The 18,122-nt window shown below is 39.4% G+C and overlaps 1 non-coding gene across 1 annotated transcript; it reads right to left on the bottom strand.

Moving 5' to 3' along the window:
* Nucleotides 1-12,550: 12,550 nt before the first annotated feature.
* On the bottom strand, nucleotides 12,551-12,657 carry LOC131250491 (small nucleolar RNA R71). Its single transcript, XR_009173413.1, has one exon. It is a non-coding gene; the product is annotated as a small nucleolar RNA R71 (small nucleolar RNA).
* Between the last annotated feature and the right edge of the window lie 5,465 nt (nucleotides 12,658-18,122).

Here is an 18,122-nt window from a genome sequence, read left to right as displayed (position 1 = left end):
TTGGGTGCTTATATTAGTGGATATTGAATTTAAGTCATTAGTTTAAGGGCCCATTAGTCTGGACCATGATTTAAACTTCATATTGCATGGAAGGATGATTAATCCTTAAACTTAAGGACATGTAATGGTTAAGATCCTAGTTGAGATATGCCCCCTTTTTGGTCTCTTAATCAACTCAAACTTAGAGAAGTTAATGAGCGGTTTGGATTCCACTAGATCGTCACAATGGACCCCATATCTCTTCTCCAGCAAATTGGAGCCCGTCCACATTAGGACTCTCTCCTCTTTGCGCAGCAACAAAGCTACATATGGCATTACCCCATCCGATAATCCACCTAAACCATTCCTTGTGCAATCACAAATATTTGATCATTTCCATCCAACACTGCTCTCTCACCTAACATTATTACTACGTGAAAGCCAATTACATAGTTCCCTTCCCATTTCCACCTCTAGCAAAGGTTAGTGCGTAGTAGCCGCACCCTTTGAGTTGCGAACCCTCCTATCAAACAGATTCAAACCTTCGAAATGGTGAACCCTCAAACTCTTTATAACTAATCCAGACCCTCCACTAAAAGCGGGATTAAAGACCTCCCCAATTCAAATATGCCATGAAAGCTCAACCTCCTTCAACTATCAACGCCAACTGTTAAACTCTTATGAATTCATTCCAAATCAAAACCAACCCTTAAGTTGGCCATCTAGTGCTCATGTGATCACACTCATCCTAACTGAAGTCTATTCCCAATATAGAATAGGAATCTAAACTGAAGCAGACATCGAACCTATGCAAACTCGCTCGTCCAAGACTCTTATCACTACATGGACTCCAAAACTACGAGAAGTCGAGAGCTCCTATAAACCTTTACAGAGAGAGGAGATAGGAAGAAAAACAGATAAAGAAATTGAGAAGAGAAATGGTGAAAGACTGGGAGAGAGATCTAGATAAAAGGCAATGAATTCGGCTCACCAAGTTGCACCAGGCTTCCCCATCAAATCTAGTCCCCCTTCACCAAGTTCGTGTTAATCTCGACGCTCAAGCAGGTCTTCCTATATTGCCTTCAAGGTAAGCTTTCCTTCCGGTTAGTCAAACTAATTAATACTCATCGTAAGCATCTTGACTCAAAAAGTTGACTCAGTGAGTCAACATGCTGAGCATTTTTTGGAAATGGTCAAAGGGGGCTAGTAGCATTAGTATTTAAGAGACATAATCACCATAATCAGTTTTGCTCAGGACCTACATTGGATTGTCAGAAAATGTCACCGAGTTGCATTTAGTGAATTGAGTTAACTGAATCAATTTGAGAGTCAGAATCTAGTGGAGCCTAAAACCATTTCGTGTAGTGCCCTGCCTCACATCAAATTCTTCTCTCAGGAAATCGGTAGGTGATCTTTCCCACTTCATAAATTACACACTAATACTGTTACATTGTTGAAATATTTATTGTTATTCACATAACATTAAAGATGTACATATTGTTTTTGTATTTGTATGCATTTTTGGAAATCCCACATGTTGGTATTAGTTTATGAATTTCAATTATATAATATCATTTCTATATTTGTTTTCCATAGATGTATTAACTGTGATATGTTAAGTACGATGATTTTAGTCATCTTTAACCTACGGAACATGTAGTGGAATTGTACGGTATATTGTATGAATCTTAACATGGGTGATTTGTCCTAAGTGATTTTCTAAAAGATTAGCACACACGGGTACTCTGCTTAGGGTATTTCTTGAAAGATTATCATGAGTAGTATACTCAGGGTCACTCCTGAAAGATTGCCAAGAGTGCTCTGTCCTGAGTAATTTTCTAAAAGATTAATACACATGGGTGCCTTGCCCTGAGTAATTCCCTAAAAGATTAATGCACACGGATGCTCTGTCCTAATCTATCCCGTAAAAGATTATCAGGTGCCCTGCCTATAGTCATTCCCTAAAAGATCATCACAAGGTGCTCTGCTAAGAGTCATTTCCTAAAAGATCATCACAATGTGCCTTGCCCAGGCTCATTCCCTAAAAGATGGCTATGTGATATGTGTATAAAGTTCTAATTGTTTCAGTGGTTCATTAAGTTTTCTCTGATATTGATTTTCGCTTATTATATTATATTTGTGTTATGGTACTAACGTGTAAATTCTGATTTGGGATGCAAGTGATCTTATTGAATTGTTATAATCACCCTAATCTAAATATTTCAGGTACCGGGTTGGAGTATTTTGAAGGGGGAGGATATTATTATTGAAACAAATTTGGATTTAGACATAGTTGCTTTCTTTTATTGGTTCTTGTGTTTCATATGGATTTATGTTTGTTTTTCTCGCATTCAATTACTTGAATTAAACGTTGATGGAATAAGATTTTGAGGTGATTAATTATTTGAGTATGGATTGAAATTTATTGTTGAAATACCTATCATGGTATGATAGAATGGAATGGTGGTTGTTGATATTAATAATATTATATTTTTACATCTCACGGGTGGTCACGTGGGCACTAATTTCGAAGCAAATCCATCTTTTAAACTAAAGTTCATTTTCTTAGTGTTCCGTTGGAAGAAATTACTTATGGTGGACTAAGCATTTGCAATTGATTTTTTTTTTTTTTTTTCCAGGGCTGTCAATGGCCATGCTGGGCCGTCAAGCTTTCGGGCCTAGCCTCTCTCAGGCCAGGCTTGGGCTCCAGTATTAGGCCCGGAGCTGGGTTCAGCTTAAAATTCGGGTTCGATTCTCAATTGTGCCTGGTTTGGACCATTTACAATAACCTAACCGGAGTACAACCTACGGGCTCATTAAGGTTTGCAAAGGCGATTTGTAATATATACAATATGTAAAAAAAATCTTCATTTGCTCTGCTGTGCAGGTTGTTGTTTTATAGCCTATGATCCACCTAAAAAACACTAGGGCTTGGGCTTGCGGCTAGTATAAAAAATTTGAGCTGGTCTCGGTCTCCCGGCTAGTATAAAAAATTTGAGCTGGGCTCGGGCTGGACTAGTTTGGCTCGTAGAAGGCTCAGGTCAAGCTAGAGCCTATATTAAACAATGAGGGCTGGGTTTGGACAGAGCTTAGCCTGCCGGTGCCACTCCATCCATTAGTTCACCGGCTAATGTTAGAATACACCGCCAAAATTCCGGTAGATTAAAAACTTAAGTAGGCTACCCAATAGGGAACAGTAGGGCTGGGCTGCTCATCATTGAAACCTTCTTGGGCCCACTTAAGTTTTGCATCACACTGACATTTTGTTTTCCCTTTTCACACTGGAGAGACTAACCTTATGAATGGTTGGGATGGCATATGTGCACGATGGTGAGACCCTCTTTAAGGTTTCAACGGTGGACGTCCTCCAATTCACATTGTTTTCATGTGACATGGCCCACCGTAGTTTAGAATCTACCTGATATTTTGGTTCACACCCTGACATGATCTGTGGCCCCATACAAATAACAATTAAAAATAATTTCTGGACCCTGAAACAATCAGAGTCCTGATCTAAATCTGGGTGGGCCAACAATAGAAATTAATTGCCTTTGACAGATACATGCGAACATACAAGAACGTTGCCCATCAATGGCACCTTTTTTGGTTGATCTAACCATTGATCTAATCGCCCCAACATTGATGGTGGGTGCCCTAAAATTTCCAGATTCAAAGATCCTAATCATACAATCCCAGACCACCACCCTCTCCCCTCTGGACCATTGTGGTGGCTGCCCAATCAAATATTTGAATTATCCCTTCTCAACAGTGGGTCCCATTATATCAACGTTCTGGATCACTTATTGGGTTCCCCACTTGTAAACACAATACTATTCACATCTTGTCTCATTGTTCACTCCACATCCAAATCAATGTCGATTGGGTCACAGGCCGCTCTCAGAGGTGGGCCTAGTTCAATATGCAATGGACAGAACAACTTTCAAACATTCTTTGTCAGACCCTACATTCGGCAATGGCCTACCATCCAATCAAATCCCGCCACAGTACACTTATACCAATAGTACAGTACATAGGGCAGTATAGGAGTGGATTAGGTGCGACCCTTACTGTGAGGCCCACCTTGATGTATATATTCTATATCCACGCCGTCCATCTAATTTTCCATATCATTTAGGGCATGAGCCCAAAAATAAAACAGATCCAAATCTCAGGTAGACCATACCATACAAAACAGTGGTGATGGAATGCTGCACCATTAAAAACTTCCTAGGGCCTACAATCATGTTTTTGTGATGTTTATTTTCCATCCAACCCGTTGATAAGGTCATATCAGCTTGATACAAAACTTCTGTGCATCCATAAGAAGTATTACTTATCAATCACCACTATTTCTTATGGTATACCTGTGATTTGGATCTGTTTCATTTTTTGTATCATGCCTTAAAATGATCTGAAAAATCGGATGGACGGTGTGGATATAGAATAGATACAACAAGGTGGGCCCCACGGTAAAGGCCTCACCTAATCTCCTCCCCCAATCCACGTCAGTCACAATCAGTTCTTTAACCCTCTAACTCTGATTTAAAATGCAATTCTCCTGTCCGTTCATCTGATCGTTATTCTCTACAATAATTAAAAAGTAGATAAATCATTGACGGTTAATAATATCTGAATCTGAATCTTAATCGATTCTAATGGGCTACCACAAAAAGATCGGCACACGTGTCGACCGTGGAGTGCTGACAACTGTCGGCCTCCTGTAGTTTTAAGATGAATTGGGCCTAGGAACCAATCAACATTGAATTTTTGTATAAAATATTGATTAACCATACATGCTAATGTGTCACACATGTGTAATATCTGAGCCATCCATCAGGTTTACTAACGCTGCATAATTCCCTAGCTCGAAAATCTAGCATTTTCACTTAACAGGTGGGTCACAGTATATTAAACAAATGAACGGCTATATAGGACTTATTCTATCCGTCTATTTGTTTCATACACTGGCACACTTCAGGAGGCTGATTTTTCGGACGAGTATCTAAATAGTCTGGCCTACCAGATGGACTATTCAGATCTTGCACATTTGTCCTTTATGGGCCGTACGCTGGGATATAGATGGGCAGGGTTAAATACACGTGAGTGCTTCACAACCGTTTATTTAGTTAGGTAAAAATAAAAAATAAACAAACTCTAATATATGAAACGACAGATGAACGCTCAAAATTCGACGTAATTTACCGTCCACCTAGTGCATATATATAGCAAACGTGCGACGTGGTATGACATCCCAACCACCCAAAAGGTTGGCCCACCAGAAGATCAAGCTAATCAACTCATTGTGCTTGTGTTTATCATGGTGGCAAGCCAATGTTTGAATGGCTGAGATGTAATACACGCTTGAGATGTTGGCACTAATTTACAGGGGTGGCAATGGGCCTAACTGTCCAACAGTTAAGGGCCAGGGCTTGCGCCACTAAACTATATAATACACTAGTATTAGTGATATATGCTATAGTAAATGTATATTAGTTTATATAGTGAAACGAAGAACTCTGCTACTTTGATTGTGTGATGGATGATACATAAGTATTTACAAATTATTTAAATTGTGGACCTCACTTTAGATGATGAATAGCATATTGATGCACTTATTTAAGTCCTAGGGTGTATGATTGATAATTGGACGTGACACACGCTTGGTTGATAAATAATTTTATTTAGCACAAATGTGCCGTAGAAAAATTTTTGATTATCCAAAAGAGTATAATAATTCATAAACACACGCTCATCCATTATACACATAATATACATGTATCTTTAGCTTATAAGGTGGGCTTTGGCCCGGCCTAGCCCTCACCGAATTTAGCCCTTTAGGTGAGGGACCTTTTCATCCCACTAGAGTAGGGGTGGGCTAGGGCCAAGTCTGATGTAGTCTAGGTCACGGACACTTCCATGTCTAAGATGGACCAAAGAAGGTGGAAGTGACCAGGACTATTAGAACCCTAAAACAGGCACATCTCACAAATTGAAATGAGTTATTCGGCATACCATATATGATTTTGGGGTAGGAGAAGCTACTTTAGCCACCCAACCTCACTACACTGGGTTACCCATGCCAAATTTGCAAGATTCCATCAGATCCACGGTTGAAAATCCTTTTTAATTTTCTTTTTACTATTTATAGTAAGTTTTAATACAATCATAACTCTTTATCCTAATTTAGGAGAATAACCCATCCCCGCCCCTACTAATTTATCATCCAACAAGCTAAGGATTGAAAGGAGAAAGATCCTTTCATGCTTTGATACCATTGTAAGTAACAGTACTCTTAGTTGCATTTGGGTATTTGGGTTGTCTGATCCATTGAATCAGCCAGTCCATTAGGTCCAGCACACTTTTCAAGAGCAATCGTGCAAGCATCACATTGATTTTACAAATATTAATCATTTGATCAATGGCCTTTAATATAAGCGGTCAAGATTGTTTACATAGAAGTAGACGGGAGCAACAATTTGACTCATCTGTCTGTTAGGGGCCATTGTGGCTTCCTTGTGATTTTACAGAAACACTTTTGTTAGTCAATCATGGCCATTGCATCCATGGCTTCAAGAAGGATGGCTAAAGAAAATACGGCCAAAGGAGCACTATAACTTATAAGTGCTTTAAGGGCACTGGACCATTTTTCTTAAAAATAATCTTGATATCCCATGAGTAATATAAACTATGATAACTAATATGTGATTACTGTTAAACAAAATGAGATGAATTCATTTTTAAGTTGCCACTATACAGGCGCAGTGTATGTTTAAATGCCATTCATTTTCATTTTTCATTGAGGGCTATTTGAGTACTTGGATTCTTGAAGGAAACATGCAATGATTTAGTTTTGTCGTTGCTTAGATTGCATACCTAAAAGGCTGAAATGTAGCACTATCATCGAGAGTCGTGTTATCAGTTGTAATAGATGGGAACTCCCATCAAATCTTTCTTTCAATTCAGAAGCAATCCTCCCGCAAATGACGGAGGCGGATTGCCTACTGACAGCGTGAGCAATCGTAGCTGCCGACAGAGCTCTGTAGGCCCCAACATGATGTGTGTGTCCTATCCACACTATCCACACATTTTTCCATACTATTTTATGCTATGGTCCCAAAAAATGAGGAAGATCCAAATTTCATATGGATCACACCATAGGAAATAGTGGTGATTGAACAGTCACCATTAAAAAATTCTTAAGGACAACAAAAGTTTTGGATTAAACTGATATTTATGTTTTCTCTTCATCCAGGTGTGCGTGACCTAATCAACAGGTTGGATGACAAATAAACATTATAGTGAGCCCTACTAAGTTTTTAATGGTGGGCATTTAATCTCCACTATTTTCTTGTGGTGTGGTCCATTCTAGATTTGGATCTCTATCATTTTTGGGATCATACTCTATAATGAACTGAAAAAATAGATGGGCAGCTTGGATAAAACACATGTATGATGCGGCCCACATAGCATTCCCCACCTTGCTGATGACAACGTCAGTAGGCAATCCCACAAATAACGACCTCTTCCCTTCTCTCATATAACGTTGGTGTACCAAGACTCTGTACAACAATGCTCGTTGCTCTCTCACGATCCCAAAGTTTTGTATTCTTGGCCAGATTGTGGCCTTCTAATCTGTCTACTGCGTACCTCCATGGCTACTCCTGCCATCACTATATGCCGGAGCGCCTTCTCTATAAAATTCAACAGTGAATGTTGGCAATGTCTTCAATCTATACATGAAATAAGATTTTTATCGATGGATCAGATTGATAGATCAAATTAGCCTCCAATTATAAAGATTGATTCTACACAGCACTGGATAGATTCGGTCCATCGACTTAGGCGGTTCCGGTGATTAAACTATTTTTGAATAGTACTTGTAAAATCTCTGAACCCTTTTGGGTATGTTCAAGTGATCGAACATGTGGTTGTTGATCAATCGATGTCGATCAATGGTTACTTGATTGATGATCAATCAATGCTTAGATCAATGGCGTGCGTGATTTTGTATAATTTTGTAAATTGTTTTCTATTCCAAGTGTAACACTATAAATATGGATATGACATAGGATTAGGGTATGATTGAGAGAGCTTAAACATTTTAAAGAGAGTTTTGAAGGGAGGCTTGGGATTTATGAAGGGTTTTGCATCAGTAAGTGATTTTATCTCTTGTAATTCGTTATTCATAGTGGATTTTTCTATCGCTTTGTGCCATGATTTTTTTTCCACAAGGGTTTTACACATAATATTGTGTGTTCATGTATATGCTTTGTTGTGTTTATCTTTTACGTATTTAATTTGGATTTAGGATTTGTTTCCAGGGTCCACCAATAAGTGGTATTAAAGTTATACATTGGGATTCGAGTTTAAATCTGAGACATGTCGATGAAAGGATTGAAGGTAAAGTATGAGATAGAGAAGTTTGTCGAGAAAAATAATTTTGAAATATAAAAGGTGAAGATAAGAGACTTTCTAGTTTAACAATGATTGCAATAGATACTCTTTGGTGTAGCAAAGCAACCTATGACTATGAGCAATAAAGAGTGAAAATAACTATATTAGAAAGTGAAAACCTCAATGCAATTATACCTGTCCGATGAGGTCCTTTATAATGTCCTTAATCAAAAGACCACTGTAAAACTCTGAATGAAGTTAGAAAGCTTGTACATGATGAAATTTCTATTGAATTGTTTGTATGAAAAAAAATTTATAATATGAAAATGGTGAAGAGGTCCAATATTAATGAACACAGCACGTTTAATCAGTTACTCTATAAATTGATGAGTGTGGAAGTGAAGATCGACAAGGAAGGCCAAGCCTTAATTTTCTTAAACTCTCTTCCAGAGTCTTATGAGAATTTTGTAGACACTATGTGCCACAGTAGAGAGACTATTAACATCAAAACTATTATTTTGGCCATTCATTCGTAGCAATTGAGAAATGAAGACATTGGCAATGGTTTTTCTATGGATACGTTGGTAGCTAGGTGTTGAGGGTCAAATATTACATATTAGACCCTAGTTATTACATGGATTTACGACCATGAAAATGTTTAAAGGCCTATTTAAATCGTGTTTGTGCTGCAGGGTGAATTTACAAGCATGTGACTGAAAAGGATGTTAAGAGTGTGGATTTAACGCTCAAGCATCACCAAGGCAATGGACGGGACTCCATGGGACCAAGATAGAGGATTTACATGCCGGAGATCAGAGAAATTCCAGCCACTCACTTTAAAAAGGCCTGAAAGACGTCCATAATGCAAGATCACAGGGTTCCCACCATCTGATCAGCTCCAAACTTTATACATGGTCTGAGGACCATAAATGAACCGTACACATAAAATTTCAACTCCTGGATCCTTGTGAAAATGGCCCAATGGACAGATCAGCCCATAAATATCTGATCTACGGCCCACCTGATTTTTGGATATGCTTCAAACTTGGGTTCAACCCATTAAATGAGGTGATAAAACGTATGGATGGAGTGGATCTCTCAGAAACATAAATGTGGACTCCAACTGAGTTAGGGTGTGCATGGTGCACAAGTGCACCAGATGTGCACGGCAACTGTATCTCTTTCTAAAACGGGTCGGTCTCGTGACTGACTGAAAAAGGGCAACTGCCGTTTTGTTCTTCCGCGGACAGTTGCGCAGGGGTGTTTTTTGGAAGCTGGTGGGCCACCATCATGGACCATCTGTCCGATCCAAGCCATCCATCTTGTAGAGGAGCTCGGGACAATCGAACTCATGTTTACCTCGTACATCAATGCAAGCGCACGTGCAGGTCACAGCGGTTACAAAAAGCCCATTCTGCTTCATCCAAACCTATGGCGACATGATTTCTTCCGTGGGTCACACCGAATCTGATCTAAAACTGTCCCTTCCCATCCGAAATTTCGAGAGGAATCTGGTGGATGGAATGAATTTCTCAAAACAAAATCGAAGTGGGCCCCACCGACTTCAACAGCGAACCCATCTTGCGTAGGCCCTATTTTCCGAGTCCGGACGAGTCCGGGATTTGCGGGGAGTAGTGGGTCACGATCGTTAATCGTTTGAGTGATCCAAACCGTCCAATGTATCCACAGGGAGGCCAATACCCTAGCCAAGATTTCAGAATCGACAGATAGGTTGATATCGCACCGCAAATATGCTCCAAATGCAAGACGTTTTTGCATTTTCGCTGCGCATGCGAACCCTGCTGCGTAAACAGCTTTCATCCAATTTCCACCAACTCCAGCTCTTTCCTCTTGTGCGTGAGAGCTCTCCAACGACAGTAGCAGCCTATAAAAGAAAGAGGAAAGAGAGAAGATGGCATTCAATTCCAAGGGGTGCTTCTTACGTGAGAGAGAGAGAATTGTTTAGGAATTATTATTATTTGTTGTTTTTTGTTTGTTTCATGATTTTTGAGAGAATTATCCCACTCATGTCAGGCTAAACCTCTTAGCTAGGGAGCTTGTGGCGAGATGGGACTGATTCTATGACTTTGATTCATGCCATGAACTATGTTGACTCTAGTTTTGAATAATAAGAGTATTTCTAGTTTTTAATGGTTTGTTGTGACTGAAATTATAATAGATCTGCGATGGCTTTAAGTATTCCTGTTCTCTTGTTGTGATTACGCAGTTAGGAAGTCCTTTTGTTCACCATCGTCTCCTGGGCATGGTTAGATGACGACACCCTTCCTACTGTTCATACATCACTCAGATTGACTGTAAATGGGTTTAATTCTATTGTTTGCTTTGTCTCATGGGCATGGTTTTGTGATGGAATCCATTCTAATTTACACCTGTCTGATCTTTTGAAAACTAGATTAGATGAAGTTCAGAATTGATTTTTAAGTTATATCTTCCAACTGGATGAAGATGGGACTCGAAGTCTAGTTGAGTTCATGAATCGGCCGTAGATCTCCCTGATCTCTACAAGTGAATCCTCTGAATCCCTCGTTTCCTTCCTCTGAATCCCTAGTTTCATACCTCTGAATTCTTTAAGTCTTAGTTTACTATTTCACCATTATTCCTCAAATCCACCTGATTTAAATTTCATCTTAGTTTAATTCTAGTTCTACTTAGTTTCAGATAACATATAGGTTTCAGTCCCTTGGGATTCGACCTCGGTCTCACCGAGTTTATTACTATATCACAACCCTATACTTGGGAAGTGATCAAGTTTTTGGCACCGTTGCCGGGGATTGACGGTTACGATTCTTTGAAATTAATTAGTTTTAGAATTAATTTGAGATTAGGATTTTACTAACTTTAGTTTTAGATTTTTATTTCTATTTGATTTCTAGAACTAACTTGTTTCCTGTTTTGTAGGATCCTGACATAAACTTCTAAATTGGTAATCCTTTTCTAATTTCTCTACTTTTTCTATTTTTAAAATTAGGGCTTGAGTTTTAGAAATTTTCTAATTCTAGTAGTTTTCTATTTTTAGGAAATAGTTTATTTTTAGAAACTTTTCTCTTTTGTTTTTAGAAACTAGGTTAGTTATTTCCCTTTTTAGAAATTCTTTCTAATTTTAGAAACTAACTTTCTATTTTTTTATTTTTAGTAACTTTCTAATTCTAACTCTTTTAGAATCTAACTTTGTTTCCTAATTTTATTTTTAGAAATTTTCTACTTATAGACTTTTTTTTTTAGAAACTAACTTTCCTATTTTGTAGGCTTTTAAGATAAAAATTTCTAATTCGGTAAGTTCTTTCTCTACTTTCAATTTTTTAGATATCTTTTAGTAACTTACTTTCTAGTTTATGACTTTCCTAATTTATTTTAGAAATTTCCACTTTCTTTTAGGAATTTCTTCTTTTAGAAACTGATTTACTTCTATTTTTCTTTTTAAGGATTTTCTAATTTTAGACCTTCTCTTTAGAAACTGACTTGTTTTGTTTTCTTTTGCAGGTTTTTAACTTAGGGACTCCAATTTGGTAACTTCTTTCCAACTCTCTCTTTCTTTCTAGATTTTCTTTTCCTTTCTTAGGATTAGGTTTCGAATTTGATTGAGGGCTATGAGTGTTTCATACCCAAGTAGGCCCGTGACAACACTCGACATCTCCTGACTGAAGGAGGATTGGTTGAGGGGTTAACTATCCATCGCAGGACTAGACACCACTCAAAATCCCTTGAGTTAATTGAAGTGATGGCTAAAAACCAACCTCTTCTACCCCAACCCAGGGTGGAAGACATTCAGGAAGAGAATGAGGTGCATCAAGCACTCCCGCCTCGTACTTTATAAGATTATTTACAACCGGCGGGGGTGAGTACGCCCTCATGCATGATTTTTCCTGAGAATACAGGATATATGGACATCAAGTCAGGAGTTATCCAACTCCTTCCTAAGTTCCATGGGCTTGAATCTGAAGAACCATATCTACATCTAAAAGAGTTCGACGAGATTATAGCCACCTTATACTTTCCTAATGTATCTGAGGATACAATTAGGCTGAAACTCTTCGCATTTTCCTTGAAAGAGAAGGCCAAGACGTGGTTACATTCACTGCGTCCTAGATCCATTGGCATATGGAATGACATGCAGAGGGAATTCATAAAGAAAATTTTCCTACATCATAAAACGACTACCCTCAGAAAAGCAATCATGAACTTTGCCCAAAAGGAAGATGAAACATTCTTCCAATGTTGGGAAAGGTTCAAGGATTTGGTCAGTTCATGCCCACAACACGGCTTTAAAACGTGGCGCATTACAATTTTTTTCTATGAAGGACTGACATCTTCCATGCGCTAAATGGTCGAGACAATGTGTAATGGAGAATTCATTAATAAAAATGTTGACGAGGTATGAGATTACCTCGATAGTCTTGCTGAAAAAACACAATCATGAGACTATTACCCAAAATCGAACACAACATCTAGGCCGACTCAATCTAAGGAGAAATGTTGATTGTATCTCTTGAAAGAAGAGGATGATCTCAAGTATAAAGTGACTATGCTCATAAGAAAAGTTGAGGCCATGGAAGGAAAGAAGGATAAGGTTAATGAAAGTGTTTGCGGCATATGTGATTGCGACATTCATACAACTGAAAATTGTCCTACGATACCCGCCTTTCGAGAAGTGTTGAATGAACAATCCAATGCCGTAAATAATTATCAAAGACCTTTTAATGGACCAACCTCTAATACGTACAATCGTGGTTGGAAAAATCATCCAAACTTTAGTTGGAGAAATGGACAAACTGCTACCCCTCAAGGTTTCTTCAATCAAAATCCAAATCCGGGGAAACCTTAAGAAGAACCGGTTCAAAATTCCATGCAAGAGCTGACTCAGGCAATACAAGACTTTATGCAAAAGATGGATTCACGTATGACGGTTATAGAAAAGGGAATGCTTCCTGCACAATCCCCAACCTACTTGAAGTTAACCGGTGGAGGCCACAATTTGAAGAGTTGCCCCAAACTGATGTAGTGCCTCTACCGTCTAACCTCAAACCACCAAAGCTTGACCTAAAACCTTTGTCCTCTGATTTGAAATATGTCTATTTAGGTCAAGATGAGACATACCCAGTGGTGATCTCTGCCCACCTGGAGAAAGAACAGGAGAGTATGCTCATATCTACTCTCATTGAGCATAAGGGAGCCCTTGGATGGACGATAGCGGACCTCAAGGGAATCGACCCCTCGATTTGTACTCACCGCATATATCTTGAGGATAATGCGAAGACCGCTCGGCAATCACAACGTAGACTAAATCCAAACACGAAGAAAGTGGTTAAGGCCGAGGTTCTTAAACTATTGGATGTAGGTATCATATACCCCATATCCGATAGTCAATGAGTGAGTCCAACTCAGGTAGTTTCTAAGAAGTCCGGGATCACCATTGTAGCCAATGCCAATAATGAACTCGTGCCAACAAGAGTTACTACTGGTTGGAGAATGTGCATTGACTACAGGAAGCTAAATACCGTCACGAGGAAGGACCACTTCCCTTTGCCCTTCATTGATCAAATCTTGGAAAGGGCTAGCTGGTCATTCCTATTACTGTTTCCTTGACGGGTATTCGGGCTACAATTAGATTGAAATTGCCCCTGAGGACCAAGAAAAGACCACATTTACATGTCCCTACAGCACCTTTGCCTACAAAAGGATGCCATTCGGATTATGTAATGCCCCTGCTACCTTTCAGCGATGTATGATGAGTATCTTTTCTGACATGGTGGGAAAATATCTAGAGGTCTTCATGAACGATTTTTCTGTTTTCGGTTCATCTTTCAGTGAGTGCTTAGAGAGTCTTAAATGTGTGCTGAAAAGATGTGAAGAAAAGAACTTAGTACTTAATTAGGAGAAGTGTCATTTCATGGTTAATAAGGAAATTGTCTTTGGACATATTATCTCATCCAAAGGAATCGAGGTGGATAAGGCAAAAGTTGATCTTATCTCTAACCTACCTCCACCCAAGAACATACGGGACGTGCGATCCTTCTTAGGACACGCTGGGTTTTATAGAATATTCATAAAGGATTTTAGTCTCATTTCTCGTCCTTTATGTAATTTACTTCAAAAGGATGTACCATACGAGTGGACTGAGCCATGTCAGGAAGCTTTCACTAAGCTTAAGGGCATATTGACTAGTGCACCCATCATACAACCACCCGACTGGGGCATTCCTTTTGAACTTATGTGCGACGCGTCTGATTATGCTCTTGGGGCGGTTCTAGGCCAGCGAAAAGATAAGAAATCCTACGTTATTCATTATGCGAGTAGGACTCTAAATCTTGCCCAAGTAAACTACTCGACTATGGAAAAGGAACTCTTAGCCGTAGTGTTTTCCTTGGACAAATTTAGATCCTACCTGATCAGATCCAAAATCATTATATATACAGATTATGCTGCACTCAAGTATCTTCTTTCTAAGAATGATTCTAAGCCCCGCCTGATAAGATAGATCCTCCTACTCCAAGAATTTAATTTGAAAATTAAAGATAAAAAGGGAGTAGAGAACGTAGTGGCTGACCATCTTTCTCGCCTTAATCTCTCTGATTCCCTTGAAACGACACATATCAATGACATGTTCTCTGATGAACAATTATTCAGAGTCTCCCATTCACCTTAGTTCGCTGATATTGCTAATTATCTTGCCACAGGTTCCATACCTACACATTGGACTGTGCAAGACAAGAAGAAATTTTTCACCAAGGTGCACAACTTTTTCTGGGATGATCCATATATATTTAAATATTGCCCAGACCAAATCTTAAGGAGATGTGTGCCAGACGTTGAGCATCAGAGTGTCATCTCTTTTTGTCATTCACAAGCCTGTGGTGGTCACTTTTCTGCCAAAAAGACCACAGCCAAGATTTTACAATGTGGCTTTTACTAGCCCACTATGTTCAGGGATACTCATGAGTTTTGCAAAGCTTGTGAGCGTTGTCAGAAATTGGGAGCGTTGTCCTGTCGAAATATGATGCCCTTGAATCTTATTCTTATCATCAAGGCATTTGATTGCTGGGGCATTAATTTTATGGGACCATCCCCCCAATCTTTTGGAAATCTATATATTTTGCTCGCTGTGGACTATGTCACTAAATGGGTTGAAGCGATTCCGTGTCGGAATAATGACCATCGCAAGGTCATTAAATTCCTAAAAGAAAACATCCTTTTCCGATTCGGAACGCCTCGAGCTATCATTAGTGATGGGGGCTCACACTTTTGTAATAGGCCATTCGAGAGTTTAATGAAGAAATAAGGTATCTCTCATAAGGTGAGCACCCCATATCACCCACAGATAAGTGGGCAAGTTGAGATTTTTAATAGGGAGATCAAACACATTTTGGAGAAAACGGTTAACCCTGACCGTAAGGATTGGTCAATCCGATTGACTGATGCCTTATGGGCTTACCGTACTGCGTTTAAAACCCCTATTGGAATGTCTTCCTTTAGACTTGTCTATGGGAAGGCTTGCCACTTGCCTGTGGAGTTGGAACATAGAGCCTATTGGGCAATCAAAAAAATTGAATTTCAATCTAGACAACGCTGGCTCGCTACGCAAACTTCAGTTGAATGAACTCGAAGAAATCTGGAACGACGCATACGAGAACTCGAGAATTTACAAGGACAGAATGAAGGCGTTTCATGACCAACGTATTCTACGAAAATCATTCACACCTGGTTAGAAAGTCCTTTTGTATAATTCTCGATTACATCTCTTTCCAGGTAAGCTTCGATCTCGTTGGACTGGCCCTTATCTTGTGGTCACTGCGTATCCTCATAGGGCTGTGGAGATAAGATATCCGGACAGTGTCAAGGAGTTTAAAGTAAATGGACATCGCTTAAAGCCATTTGTCGAGAAATTTGATTCAGAGGACATGTCCATACCTCTGACTGATCCTGTTTACCAGGATTGATCTCCTAGTCTGATGGAGGTATAGGTAGGTTTCCTGTTTTCATAGGACTAGGGTAGTTTGCTTTATGCTGTTCTAGGTTAATTCGCTTTCTACATTGTTTTAGGATAGTTTTCTTTTGTTGGTTTCTTTCTTGTGCTGACTTGCTTTCATGCTGAGATCCTTGTGTAAAAACTTCTTGAATCCCTCGTCTAGGTACAATCTTCCCATAACTTCTCATTTACTTTCATTGTCTCATGTACATTGCAAGCATATCTTTTACATTGAGGACAATGTAGATTTTTTGAGGACAATGTAGATTTTTAGTTGGGGGTGGGAGATTAGGCTACCTAATTGTTCACTCCGCAAGTATAGGGTTGTGATGTAGTAATAAACTCGGTAAGACTGAGGTCGAATCCCAAGGGACTGATATCCGTACGTTGTCTGAAACTAACTAGAACTAAAACTAGAATGAGATGAAATCTAGTTCGAGTTGTAATTTGATGAATAAGAGTGAAGTATTAATCTAAAACTTTAAGAAATTCAGAGGAAGGAAACTAGGGATTCAGAGGATCCACTTGTAGAGATCAGGGAGATCTTATGCCTGCATCAGGAATCATGGACATTTAACTGAACTTACTTGATCTGGTTTTCAAGAGATGAAAGGTATATGAATTAGAATGGATTCCATCACCAAACCATGCCGAGGAAACAAAGTTAACAACAGAATTAAACTAATTACCAACAAATCAACATGCTATGAAGGTTAGGAAGGGTACTATCATCCTACCATGCCCAGGAGATGATGGTGAACAACAGGGCTTCCTGACGTCATAACATCAAAAGGGAAAAGGAAATATTCAAAGCCATTGTAGACCCATTGTAATTTCAGTCACGATAGACCATTAAAGACTAAAAAAAACATTCCTTTCATAATCAACTAAAAACAAATTCAGTTCATGAATTTACATTAAAAGCATAAAATAGAGTCTCCCATCTCGCTACAGGCTTCACCTCTTAGCCCTAGCTAAGAGGTTTAGCCAATCACGAGCATGATTAGGCTGAATTCAAAATAAACAAAGGAAGAAGAAGAAAAGAAAGAGAAAAACCAGGCCCAACCCAAGCCAGCACACTTCTATCTCTCCTCTGCTCTCGTCCAGCTTCTCCTTTAATCATTCAAACCAAGCCAAGCTCCCCTCCTTCAATGCTTTCTTCTCCCTCCGGTTCCACGTTCATTCTCTCTTTATTTCACAGGTATGAAGAGAGTCCGTTCGTGGCTGGGATCCGCGGAAAATTTACACAGCCAGCTCATTCAAACTGCCTGCGTAGAAACACAGACCGACTTGCATTTGGAATGTGTGTGCAAAACAGTGATCTTCCTTGGAGTAAAAATTTCTCCATGGCTAGGGTAAAGACCCACTTATAAGGACTTTGAACGGTTTGGATCAGCAATCCGGAAGTGATAAAGATCACGGAATGCCCCACAAGTCCCGGATTTCACGGACGCGCGCAGGCTGCGTAAACAGGGCCCGAAACTGTCGGCGCTGGACTCTCGGTGGGGCCCGTAGTGATGCTTCTGATGAAATCCACCCCGTCCATCAGGTTCCTCTCAATTTTTCGGTCAGAATGGGCTGGTTTTTGTCGAGTTTTGGTGTGGTCCACCGATGTTTTTCTTCCACCGTCTATCGTCTGTTTTAACGGATGAAATCAAATATCCATCATCTTCCGGGATTCCATCACCTAGGCAATGGTTAGAGGACCTATAGAATTCTGATAGATGGTCCGGATCGGACCTTTAAGTTACGATGGTGGCCCACA

The sequence above is a fragment of the Magnolia sinica genome, chromosome 6 (assembly GCF_029962835.1).
Source record: "Magnolia sinica isolate HGM2019 chromosome 6, MsV1, whole genome shotgun sequence".
In the NCBI taxonomy this organism is placed as follows: domain Eukaryota; kingdom Viridiplantae; phylum Streptophyta; class Magnoliopsida; order Magnoliales; family Magnoliaceae; genus Magnolia; species Magnolia sinica.
The sequence above is the reverse complement of the archived record's forward strand: the minus strand, read 5'-3'. Positions and strand labels throughout refer to the sequence as shown.